Here is a 12,637-nt window from a genome sequence, read left to right on the forward strand (position 1 = left end):
ATTAAGGCAAAAATGCACATGCGCATGGTACGCAGTGCGCATGCGGTTAGTATTTTAGCACAAAACTTAGTAGATTTACTCACGTCCGAGCGAAGATTTTTCATCGTTGAAGTGATCGGAGTGTGATTTACAGGAAGTGGGTGTTTCTGGGCGGAAACTGGACGTTTTCTGGGAGCGTGCGGAAAAACGCAGGCGTGCCAGGAAAAAACGCGGGAGTGTCTGGAGAAACGGGGGGAGTGGCCGGCCGAACGGGCTGAGCTGATCGCAATGTAGGAGTAAGTCTCGAGCTACTCAGAAACTGCTAAGAAATTTCTATTCGCAATTCTGCTAATCTTTCGTTCGCAATTCTGCTAAGCTAAGATACACTCCCAGAGGGCGGCGGCCTAGCGTGTGCAATGCTGCTAAAATCTGCTAGCGAGCGAACAACTCGGAATGAGGGCCTTGGTTTTGACCAACTGCTAAAAAATTTGCTGCTGCGATCAACTCTGAATTAGGCCCAATGTTCTTTAACATTTGTGAGCTACATGCAAAAGCAGCAAATATTTACCAGTATTTACCTTGCACAGAAAAAATATAAATGTGTTTGTTCTGCTTATATGGCAACATGGTTTGTTCAAGATACAAAGTTGCTTGCTTTTTTTTTTTTTTTTGCTTTCGTTCCAAATCACAATCGGCCCAAAGTTGTTAAACCATAAATATTGTACTGAGTATTGTGGCCATATAGAAGATGAGGAACATTTCATAAGGACTATTGACCATGTAATTTGGCGGTGACACCCCAGCCTCTTCTTGTTCCCATCTAGATCGCTCTAACAATGAACACTCTTTCTACAGAATTGGAATGATAAATCCTGTATATAACTCCAGACTGGAACTAACGTTACATACCTCCCAACTGTCTCGATTTTCGCGGGACAGTCCCCTTTTTTTGGTACTGTGCTGCTGTCCCACCTGCGGGGCGCAGTGTCCAGCGGTGGGGGGAACAGTTGCGGCATTGTTGCAAAGCCACACCCTATCTACCGAGACCACACCCTTTTTCCTGCTTCTGAAATATTACAAGTTGGGAGGTATGAAGTTATTAGCCTACATCGCAGTAGTGCCTTCTCTGTACATGCTTTTATTTTGTTAGATTTCAATGTAAGTTTTCATTGGTAACTGTGAAAAGCTTTTTGATTGTCTTATTATGTGGAGGCCAATAAATTACATGGTTTATTTATACACTGCTTTTTGCATTATCACTCATTCAGGGAATTCATGTAATCGACTTCACAGATCCAACTGTGCACAAAAACATACCGCGAGTGCAGCAGAGAATTAGAAAGTGAATGTGTCCTACATTTATCCGTCCTGTTCTTATAAATGTTCTCGCGATTTTTGCCTGATAATGACCTTTCGGCTATTCGATTAAAGCCCCTTTTCTTTGCAAGAAATATGATCTGGTTTTTTTTTTATTGTGAAAATAGGTAATTTATCGGGAATTTCTTTTTCCTTTTTTTCTTGGGCAGGTGAGAAAAAAAATCTCTGAAAACTGTTAGATTACAGAGCTAATTGGATAGCCCCCGTGATTCCAATTAGCCGTGGTAATTTACCACGGCTAATTGGATACCGGCCTAAATATTGTAGGTAACAGCACTGACACAGTTCCTTACAATTGTGAATGATGGTAATGCCCTATATTTATTACCATTTATTTATGTAGCGTACACATATTCCGCGGCACTTTACAGAAAATATTTGGCCATTCACGTCATTGCCTGCCTAGTGGAGCTTACAATTTATATTCCATATCACATGTACACACATGTATACACACACGGGTTCATTTTTGTAGGGAGCAATTAACCTACCAGTATAATTATGGAGGAAACTGGAGATCTCAAATGATGCCTAGGGGGAGATGCATCAAATCTAAAGAGAAACGGTGGAGACATTGCCCATAGCAAGTAATCAGTTTATAGTTATCATTTTATAGGATGTACTACATGAATGATAGCTAGAGGCTGATTGGTTACCATGAAGAACATCATTATTTGTCCTCTTTTGGAGTTTTCCCAATACTTTCAAGCTGTCCCTTTTCTGCGAACACCTGTGCACAATGTGGGAATGTTGATTATGAATTTGTGTAAACCGTGAAAACCAGAAGCGTCTTCACATGTGCAAGTCCTTGCGAATGCATTAATCAACAGTAATCCGCTACTAACAGCCAAAAGCCCAAGCAGTGAGGATATTGCATCGCACACAACATGGCCGCTGGTAGCGCCATGCAGATTTATAAATCTCGTCCATCTTGTACATTCTGTTCTGTGCATTTCAGTTTTCTTAGCTGCCTAGATGAGCATGAACCTGCTGATCCATTGCTACATGTAGGTTATAAAATACCTTGGGAAAAGCTTTTGCATCATGGAACATAGAATACATTCCTTTAATGTTAGCTGTCTAAGATGGTAAGGCTCAGGAGCCTGTGTGAACCTGACAATTGTAAGATTAAGATATGGATTCCGTCTTGTGACTCATCAAAATTAAGATATTTACTGTCAAGTGGCATCTAAACAATGCATTGTATAAATGATTTCTTCCACCGCAGTAAGATGATGCATACACGCAGCACTCCCTGGTTATGATTTCTTACAGCTGAGCTGACTACAGCGTGCTCATGCTACTACTCTATGTAACTAGGTTACTGCTCTCGTCAGCCGTTCCTCACTGAAAATTCTTAGTGTTTCTACAGAGAAATAGCTGACGAATACAGGCAGATAATGATAATACTCAGTATCGCTGTTCCCGAGGCTGCTGTTCATTTTCACTGGGCATGTCTGACTTTTGCTAACATGTTTCTGTCACTGGACTCTTACTGAGGCTAAGTTAGTATTGAGCCAGCATAGACTCACTCTAAAGTCAAAAGATATGGCGTTCTGCCTTGTTTGCATATGTATATCTTTTGTAGTTGGAAAAACACAGGTCCATGTGACAGATGAGCAATGTGTCACACCAAAAGCTTGAATAGAAGGATGATAATGGATTATAATCCAGTAAGTGCGTTTTTGTGATTCTCTCTGACTGTGTCGTGAGTCAGTGTACCTGTCTCCTGCACAACGTTGGAGCAGCCATATTGTTAGCAAAGCCAGTGAGATGCAGCCTATGGACCCACATGCCTCATGACTCAGTGATAGACACACAAAATGGCTGCCTGCACTGTGTGTCTAGGTGACTGGTGAACCTTAAGAATAGATGGTCTTTATCACACAATGCTCCTGACCACTCTGCTGCTTCCCTTCCTAAATTAACATTTATTTATTGTAGTCTGTTATCATGAGTATAGGCGGGTACACACTACCCGACGGCGGAACGGCGGCGATGGATGACTATATCGTTGAACGATATATCGTTCAACGATTTAGTGTGTACACACTGAACGGTTATTGTTCAACGATAACGTTCCCAAACATGCAGCTCAGCCCAACATTGACAGGTTGAGCTGTATGTCAGCTCAATATTAATGAACACTTAGCAACATGCAGAAGCGCGCATCGTTCATCAATCTGACCGATTGGCCGATTTCAAGCTAAAAATAAACGATAATTACAAATGTCGTTATCGTTTATTTTTTATGCAGAAATCGGCTGGTGAGTAGGCCCCTTAAAAGAAACATACTGTCAGTTAATTCCTGATTGGACCTATTGCCTTGGGAGAATGGAATGGAAATGTCTGGTTGGTTCCCTAGATTTGCTCCCAGGATCCTGTGCTACCTAAGATGATCACCTCAGTCTGCCTCTTTATACTTCGTATCAGACTAGATTACAGTGCACAATAACTGAGGACTAAATTTAGAGTCTGTTTTAGCTGTATTTAGCGTTGGATGCCAAAGCCATGTTTAGCTTTGGATGTTAAATAAAGGTAATTGCAGACAGTGTACTATGAGCCTAATTCAGTAATGATTGCTTATGTGATCCTTACTGCAGTTTCCCGAAGGCCAGGATACCGTACATGTGCAGAACGGGTCCTGCGATCGCATCGCAGGGATACAAACTCCAGGTAGAGGCTTTCGGAAGGAGAGGCAGGGGCTGAATTAGGCCCTATGTGACAGTGCACATTCTATTGGGAAAAGGGGAGATGTATAACACCTAAAGAGGACAGGTGGAAATAGCAATCGATCAGCTTCTAGCTATCATTTTGTAGAACGTGCTTAATGAATGATGGCTAGTTCATTGGTTGCTATTGGAAATTTCTCCAAATGTAGAAAGCTTGAAATACAGCATCTCTACCATTGTCTGAAGCTCTGGTCCTGTCTGAACCAGGCCCTCTTTTGGACAGAAAGTTCCATGTTCCCTATTTTATGGTAATATTCCATCTTTCTGCCCTGATTTTATTACTTTTTGAAAAAAATGTAAATGGTTTTGTAAATAATAGTGCTACAGAAGTCTCTGACAAGTTCAGGCTGAATGTCTTTGATTGAAATTAGGATTTCTATGACCTTTCCAATCAGGGTTTATAGTTTTAATGAATTTAGCCCTTGAAAATCCCGGCTGAACACTTTTGGACCGTACTTTCTTCGTCATGATGTCACCAGTCACCTCACCTCTAACTTTTTATACATATATTATTTACACAGGTTTATACATTTGTATTATAACATTCTCCTCAAAATTGTGTATCTTTTGGAAGGTTTGGTTTCTATAGCTGTGAATTACATAACTTGTATAATGATCATTGTTTCCCTAAAGGGTGAACCCAAATAAAGTCGGTCCCATTAAAAATTTTGTGAAAGTGTGTTAAACGTCGTAAGATTTAGTAGTGAGGTGCACGCATGTAGGCATCCATTTTGTGGACTATTCCAAAATACATAAAAATAGGGACTGTTGTTTCACAAGGAATCGGTGACCTATCTGAGGCAGGCTAGGGTCTAATCCAGGCATGTCCAAACTGCGGCCCTCCAGCTGTTGAGAAACTACACATCCCAGCATGCCATGACACAGCTTTAGCATTCTCTGACAGCAAAACTGTGTCAGGGCATGCTGGGATATGTAGTTTCACAACAGCTGGAGGGCCGCAGTTTGGACATGCCTGGTCTAATCTCTCCTCTTCTGGAAGTGATGGGATAACAGCCATTTTCAATGATAAACTTAATTAGGGAAGTGATGAAAAAATGTGTTTTAGGCCTGTAATCCATAGCTGCCTGCAGGAGACTCCCTGAAATAGTAACGATCTCCCTGACTCCCTGAATAGCCTATCAATCTCTCTGATTGCACCTTATCCCCCTTATGCAGCTGTTACATGCTTTATCACTTCTCCAGGCTTAATACATCTGCCCTGATCCCTATGGCTACATGCATTGTAAATAAGGTTTCTTGTGGCCACTTATAGTATATGGAAGCTTGTGTAAAACACAATACACAAGCAAATCCTGCAAAGTATCAGTATCTTTTCTTCAACAAGTAGATCTTACTGCCTTTGGGACTCATTCATATTTGGATGTATGTAATTTTCATGACACGCCTCAGATGTAGCCGCACACGTCCGCGCTGATAGGTGTTACTTTCACAATCTCCCTGAAATGCTTTTTCAAAAGTAGGCAAGTATGCTGTAATCATCTATATAGTATCTGCAGAGGCTGAATGAAATCCACAGTATTTTCAGTATTAAATACATGCACATGTTGAGCATAATTGCAATGTCACTTTTGACTAATTTTCCAGTGTTTACATACCACATGTCACTACAAAATAATGGTGTGTTGTCACTATCTTCTGATTAAATATGTGAATGGTGCCATCTGCTGGCCAAATTTTGACATATGATACTTTACTATTTTGCAATATTGTGATGTTATTATAATATTGATTATTGTGGGATATGTACTTCCTCGTAGATTTGCAATTTTCTCTTGCGTCCTAGAGGATGCTGGGGACTCCGTAAGGACCATGGGGTATAGACGGGCTCCGCAGGAGATAGGGCACCTAAAAAAAACTTTGACTATGGGTGTGCACTGGCTCCTCCCTCTATGCCCCTCCTCCAGACCTCAGTTCGATCTTGTGCCCAGAGGAGAATGGGTGCACTGCAGAGAGCTCTCCAGAGTTTTCTGTGGAAAAAGAATTTTGTTAGGTTTTTTATTTTCAGGGAGTCCTGTTGGCAACAGGCTCCCTGCATCGTGGGACCGAGGAGAGAGAAGCAGAGCTGGCTTGTCAAGTTGGGCACTGCTTCTAAGGCTACTGGACACCATTAGCTCCAGAGGGAGTCGGAACACAGGTCTCACCTGGAGTTCGTCCCGGAGCCATTCTGCCGTCCTCCTCACAGATGCCGAAGATAGAAGCCGGATAGAGAAGGCAGAAGACATCTTAGGCGGCAGAAGACATCAGATCTTCATGAGGTAAGGCGCACAGCGGTAAGCTGCGCGCCATTGCTCCCAGTCACACATACACAGAGCAGCACTGAAGCGCGCCCTGGGCAGCAATAAACCTCACATTTTGGCACAAATACAGTTGGATTAGACTGCGGAGGCAGTAAATCTATGATCCCCCGCCATTTTATTGAAAAATCACTGGGACCAAAGCCCGTCGTCTGGTGGGCGGGGCTTGATCCTCAGCACTAACCAGCGCCATTTTCTCCACAGAAGCTGCATGAGGAAAACGCTGGCTCCCTGGTCTCTCCCCTGCTGAACTCACAGGCTGGAAAAAAGAGGAGGGGGGCACATTAGCGACGCAGTGAGTGGGAATTGGCATAATATATATAAAAAAGCGCTATCTGGACATATTTTTTCCAGTGTTTTTAAGCGCTGGTGTGTGCTGGCATACTCTTTCTCTGTCTCTCCTTAGGACCTGGTTGGGGTTTTGTTCCCTTATAGGTTAATCCCTGTGTGTGTGGGGTGTCGGTACGTGTGTGTCAACATGTCTGAAGCGGAAGGCTTCTCCAAGGAGGAGGTGGAGCAAATGAGTGGTGTGTCCCCGTCGGTTGTGCCGACTCCAGATTGGATGGACATGTGGCATATGTTGAATGCAAGTGTGGCATCTTTACATAAAAGGCTTGATAAGGCTGATTTAGGGGGGACAACAGGGGGTCAGTCCTCAGATTGGACCGACTCACAGGGGCCATCGGAGTCTCAAAAGCGTCCCTTAACACAAGACACTACTACAGACACGGATTCTGATTCCAGTGTCGACTATGACGAAGTTAAATTGCACCCTAGGGTGACTAAAACCATTCAATGTATGATTGTGGCAATAAGGGATGTGTTGCATATTGAGGATGAACCCTCGGTCCCCGACACAAGGGTACACATGTTTAAGGAAAAGAAACAGATTATTAACTTTCCCACATCTCATGAATTAAATGAATTCTTTGGAAAAGCTTGGGAGACTCCGGATAAGAGACCGCAGATCCCCAAAAGAATTTATATGGCATACCCTTTCCCTAAGCAGGACAGGGAGATTTGGGAATCACCCCCCACTGTGGACAAGGCCCTGACGCGCTTGTCCAAGAAAGTGGCGCTACCGTCTCCTGACACAGCGGCCCTTAAGGACCCTGCAGATCGCAGGCAAGAAACTACCTTAAAGTGTATTTATTCTCATACGGGTGCTGTGTTAAGACCGACAATTGCGTCGGCATGGGTGTGTAGCGCAATTGCAGCTTGGACAGATGAGCTGACAGATCAATTTGATAATATGGATAAGGATACTATATTCCTAACTCTAGCCAATAGTAAAGACGCAGTCTTATTTATGAGGGATGCTCAAAGGGACATTGGATTGCTAGCTTCTAGGGCCAATGCCATGTCTGTCTCAGCGAGAAGATCCTTATGGACTCGCCAATGGACGGGTGATGCGGATTCCAAGAAACATATGGAAGTACTACCCTATAAGGGGGATGTATTGTTTGGGGATGGGCTGACGGACGTGGTTTCCACAGCTACAGCAGGTAAATCAAATTTTTTATCATATATTCCCCAACAGCAAAAGAAAGTAACACCCTATCAGATGCAGTCCTTTCGGTCGCACAAGTCCAAAAGAGGTCGGGGATCCTCTTTCCTCGCCAGGGGTAAGGGCAGAGGCAAGAGAGCACCTGCTGCGGCAGGTGCCCAGGAACAAAAGTCCTCCCCGGCTGCTCCAAAACCCACAGCATGACGCAGGGGCTCCCCTGAGGGAGTCCGCACCGGTGGGGGCACGTCTTCGACTTTTCAGTCATGCCTGGGTCAGTTCGGACCTGAATCCCTGGGTGTTGGAAATAGTTTCCCAGGGTTACAAATTGGAATTCGAGGAGGTGCCCCCGCACCGACTTTTCAAATCGGCCCTACCAGCTTCCACATCGGAAAGGGATGTAGTGTTAGCTGCAATTCAAACGCTGTGTATACAGCAAGTGATAATCAAGGTTCCCCTGCACCAGCAGGGAAGAGGTTACTACTCAACCCTATTTGTGGTCCCGAAACCGGACGGTTCGGTCAGACCTATTTTGAATCTGAAATCCCGAAACCTGTACATAAAAAGATTCAAATTCAAAATGGAATCTCTCAGAGCGATAATAGCCAACATGGAGGAGGGGGAGTTTATGGTGTCTCTGGACATAAAGGATGCGTACCTTCATGTCTCCATATATGCCCCCCATCAGGAATACCTGAGATTCGCTGTACACGATTGTCATTACCAATTTCAGACGTTGCCGTTTGGACTCTCCACGGCCCCGAGGATTTTCACCAAGATAATGGCGGAAATGATGGTGCTCCTGCGCAAGCATGGAGTCACAATTATCCCATACTTGGACGATCTCCTGATAAAAGCGAAATCAAGGGAGAAATTGCTGAGCAGTGTGGCGTTCTCTCTGAGAGTGCCCCAGCAACACGGTTGGATTCTAAATCTACCGAAGTCATAGTTGATTCCGACAACTCGACTACCGTTCCTAGGTATGATACTGGATACGGAACAAATGAAGGTCTTCCTCCCAATAGAGAAAGCCCAAGACATCCAGAACATGGTCAGATACCTGCTAAAACCGAAAAGGGTGTCAGTTCACCAATGCACTTGAGTTCTAGGGAAAATGGTGGCGGCCTACGAGGCCATTCCCTTCGGAAGGTTCCATGCAAGGACTTTTCAATGGGACCTTCTGGACAAGTGGTCCGGGTCCCATCTGCACTTACATCGGAAAATAACTCTGTCCCCAGGGACCAGAGTGTCCCTCCTGTGGTGGTTGCAAAGTGCTCACCTCCTGGAGGGTCGCAGGTTTGGAATTCAGGATTGGATCCTGGTTACCACGGACGCGAGCCTCCGAGGATGGGGAGCGGTCACACAGGGAAAAAATTTTCAGGGTCTTTGGTCAGACCAGGAGTCCTGTCTACACATCAATGTGTTGGAACTCAGGGCCATTTACAACGGCCTTCGACAAGCGGAGAGTCTTCTTCGAAACCTACCGGTTCTGATTCAATCAGACAATGTCACAGCAGTGGCTCATGTGAACCGCCAAGGCGGGACAAGGAGCAGAGTCGCGATGGCGGAAGCCACAAGGATCGTTCGCTGGGCGGAAAATCATGTAAGCGCTCTGTCGGCTGTCTTCATTCCGGGAGTGGACAACTGGGAAGCAGACTTCCTCAGCAGACACGATCTCCATCCAGGAGAGTGGGGACTTCATCAAGAAGTCTTTGCAGACGTAACACGTCTTTGGGGAACTCCTCAAATAGACATGATGGCGTCACGCCTCAACAAAAAACTTCGGAGGTATTGCGCCAGGTCTCGGGACCCTCAGGCAGTAGCAGTAGACGCTCTGGTAACACCGTGGGTGTTCAAATCGGTCTACGTGTTTCCTTCTCTTCCTCTCATCACAAAAGTGTTGAGGATCATAAGACGAAGAAGAGTACAGACGATACTCGTTGTCCCAGACTGGCCTCGAAGGGCCTGGTACTCAGATCTACAAGAGATGCTCACAGGAGATCCCTGGCCTCTTCCTCTGAGGGAAGACCTGTTGCAGCAGGGGCCCTGTGTATTTCAAGAGTTACCGCGGTTACGTTTGACGGCATGGCGGTTGAATGCCGAATCCTAGCGAAAAAGGGGATTCCGGAAGAGGTCATCCCTACTTTAATAAAAGCTAGGAAGGAGGTGACGGTAAAACATTATCACCGTATCTGGCGAAAGTATGTGTCTTGGTGTGAGACCAAGAATGCACCTACGGAAGATTTTCATCTGGGTCGTCTTCTCCACTTCCTACAGACAGGAGTGGATATGGGCCTGAAATTAGGCTCTGTTAAGGTACAGATTTCGGCCCTTTCGATTTTCTTTCAGAAGGAATTGGCTTCTCTTCCAGAAGTCCAGACGTTTGTAAAGGGAGTGCTGCACATCCAGACCCTTTTGTGCCTCCAGTGGCACCATGGGACCTGAACGTGGTGTTGCAGTTCCTAAAATCACACTGGTTTGAACCGCTTAACAAGGTTGAGTTGAAATTTCTTACCTGGAAGGTGGTCATGTTGTTGGCCTTAGCGTCAGCAAGGCGAGTGTCAGAATTGGCGGCTTTGTCACACAAGAGCCCCTACTTGATTTTTCATGTGGATCGAGCTGAATTGAGGACACGTCCGCAATTTTTGCCTAAAATGGTTTCTTCTTTCCATATGAATCAACCTATTGTGGTGCCTGTGGCTACAAGTGACCTGGAGGATTCCAGATCCCTGGACGTAGTCAGGGCCTTAAAAATGTATGTAGCCAGGACGGCTAGAATTAGGAAAACAGACGCTCTGTTTGTCCTGTATCCGGCCAATAAGATTGGTGCTCCAGCTTCGAAGCAGACTACTGCTCGCTGGATCTGTAATACGATTCAGCAGGCTCACTCTACGGCTGGATTGCCGGTACCAAATTCGGTTAAGGCCCATTCCACTAGGAAGGTGGGCTCTTCTTGGGCGGCTGCCCGAGGCGTCTCGGCATTACAACTTTGCAGAGCGGCGACTTGGTCGGCGTCAAACACTTTTGCTAAATTCTACAAGTTTGATACCCTGGCTGAGGAGGACCTAGCGTTTGCTCAGTCGGTGCTGAAGAATCATACGCACTCTCCCGCACGATTGGATGCTTTGGTATAAACCCCATGGTCCTTACGGAGTCCCCAGCATCCTCTAGGACGTAAGAGAAAATAAGATTTTAAACCTACCGGTAAATCTATTTCTCCTAGTCCGTAGAGGATGCTGGGCGCCCGTCCCAGTGCGGAAACTCTGCAAGACTTGTATATAGTTGATGCTTACATAAGGGTTATGTTACAGTTGACATCGGTCTTGGACCGTTACTATCGTTTGTTCATACTGTTAACTGGTTATATGTGTTCCAGGTTACATGGTATGATTGGTGTGGGCTGGTATGAATCTTGCCCTTGGATTGCTAAATCCTGCCTTGTATTGGCCATCTCCTCTGGGCACAGTTCTCTAACTGAGGTCTGGAGGAGGGGCATAGAGGGAGGAGCCAGTGCACACCCATAGTCAAAGTTCTTTTTAGGTGCCCTATCTCCTGCGGAGCCCGTCTATACCCCATGGTCCTTACGGAGTCCCCAGCATCCTCTACGGACTAGGAGAAATAGATTTACCGGTAGGTTTAAAATCTTATTTTCTCCTTTATTGTTAAAATAATTACACCTCACATTTCAAAGCATCATGAATTGATTCTTGAGATGGTAAGTTAGTGAAATGTGTATGTTTACATGGATGTTTTTCCCTCAAAAGTCTACACACAATACCCCATAATGACAACGTGAATTTTTTTTTTTAGATTTTTGCTAATTTATTAAAAATAAAAAACTAAGAGATCACATGTACATAAGTATTCACAGCCTTTGCTCAATACTTTGTTGATGCACCTTTGGCAGCAATTACAGCCTCAAGTCTTTTTGAATATGATGCCACAAGATTAGCACACCTATCTTTGTGCAGTTTTGCCCATTCCCCTTTGCAGCACCTCTCAAGCTCCATCAGGTTGGATGGGAAGCGTCGGTGCACAGCCATTTTCAGATCTCTCCAGAGATGTTCAATCAGATTTAAGTCTGGGCTTTGGCTGGGCCACTCAAGGACATTCACAGAGTTGTCCTGAAGCCACTCCTTTGATAACTTGGCTGTGTGCTTAGGGTCGTTGTCCTGTTGAAAGATGAACCGTCACCCCAGTCGGAGGTCAAGAGCGCAGCAATGTACATCATCCAGGATGTACATTGCTGCATTCATCTTTCCGTCTATCCTGACAAGTCCCCCTTTTCCTGCCGCTGAAAAACATCCCCACAGCATGATGTTGCCACCACCATGCTTCACTGTAGGGATGGTATTGGCCTGGTGATGAGCAGTGCCTGGTTTTCTCCAAACATGATGCCTGGCATTCACGCCAAAGAGTTCAATCTTTTGTCTTATCGGACCAGAGAATTTTGTTTCATATGGTCCGAGAGTCCTTCAGGTGCATTTTGGCAAACTCCAGGCGGGCTGCCATGTGCTTTTTACTAAGAAGTGGCTTCCGTCTGGCCACTCTACCATACAGGCCTGATTGGTGGATTGCTGCAGAGATGGTTATCCTTCTGGAAGGTTCTCATCTCTCCACAGAGGAATGCTGTAACTCTGACAGAGTGACCATTGGGTTCTTGGTCACCTCCCTGACTAGGATCCTTCTCCCCTGATCGCTCAGTTTAGACGACCGGCCAACTCTAGGAA

At 45.1% G+C, this 12,637-nt stretch overlaps 1 protein-coding gene across 1 annotated transcript in view; it reads left to right on the top strand.

Annotated features, from left to right (window-relative positions):
- ACAP3 (ArfGAP with coiled-coil, ankyrin repeat and PH domains 3) overlaps positions 1-12,637 on the top strand; it is a 400,069-nt gene that overhangs the window by 230,754 nt on the left and 156,678 nt on the right. The window lies entirely within an intron of this gene.

This window comes from Pseudophryne corroboree, chromosome 10, assembly GCF_028390025.1.
Source record: "Pseudophryne corroboree isolate aPseCor3 chromosome 10, aPseCor3.hap2, whole genome shotgun sequence".
NCBI classification, from domain to species: Eukaryota; Metazoa; Chordata; class Amphibia; order Anura; family Myobatrachidae; genus Pseudophryne; species Pseudophryne corroboree.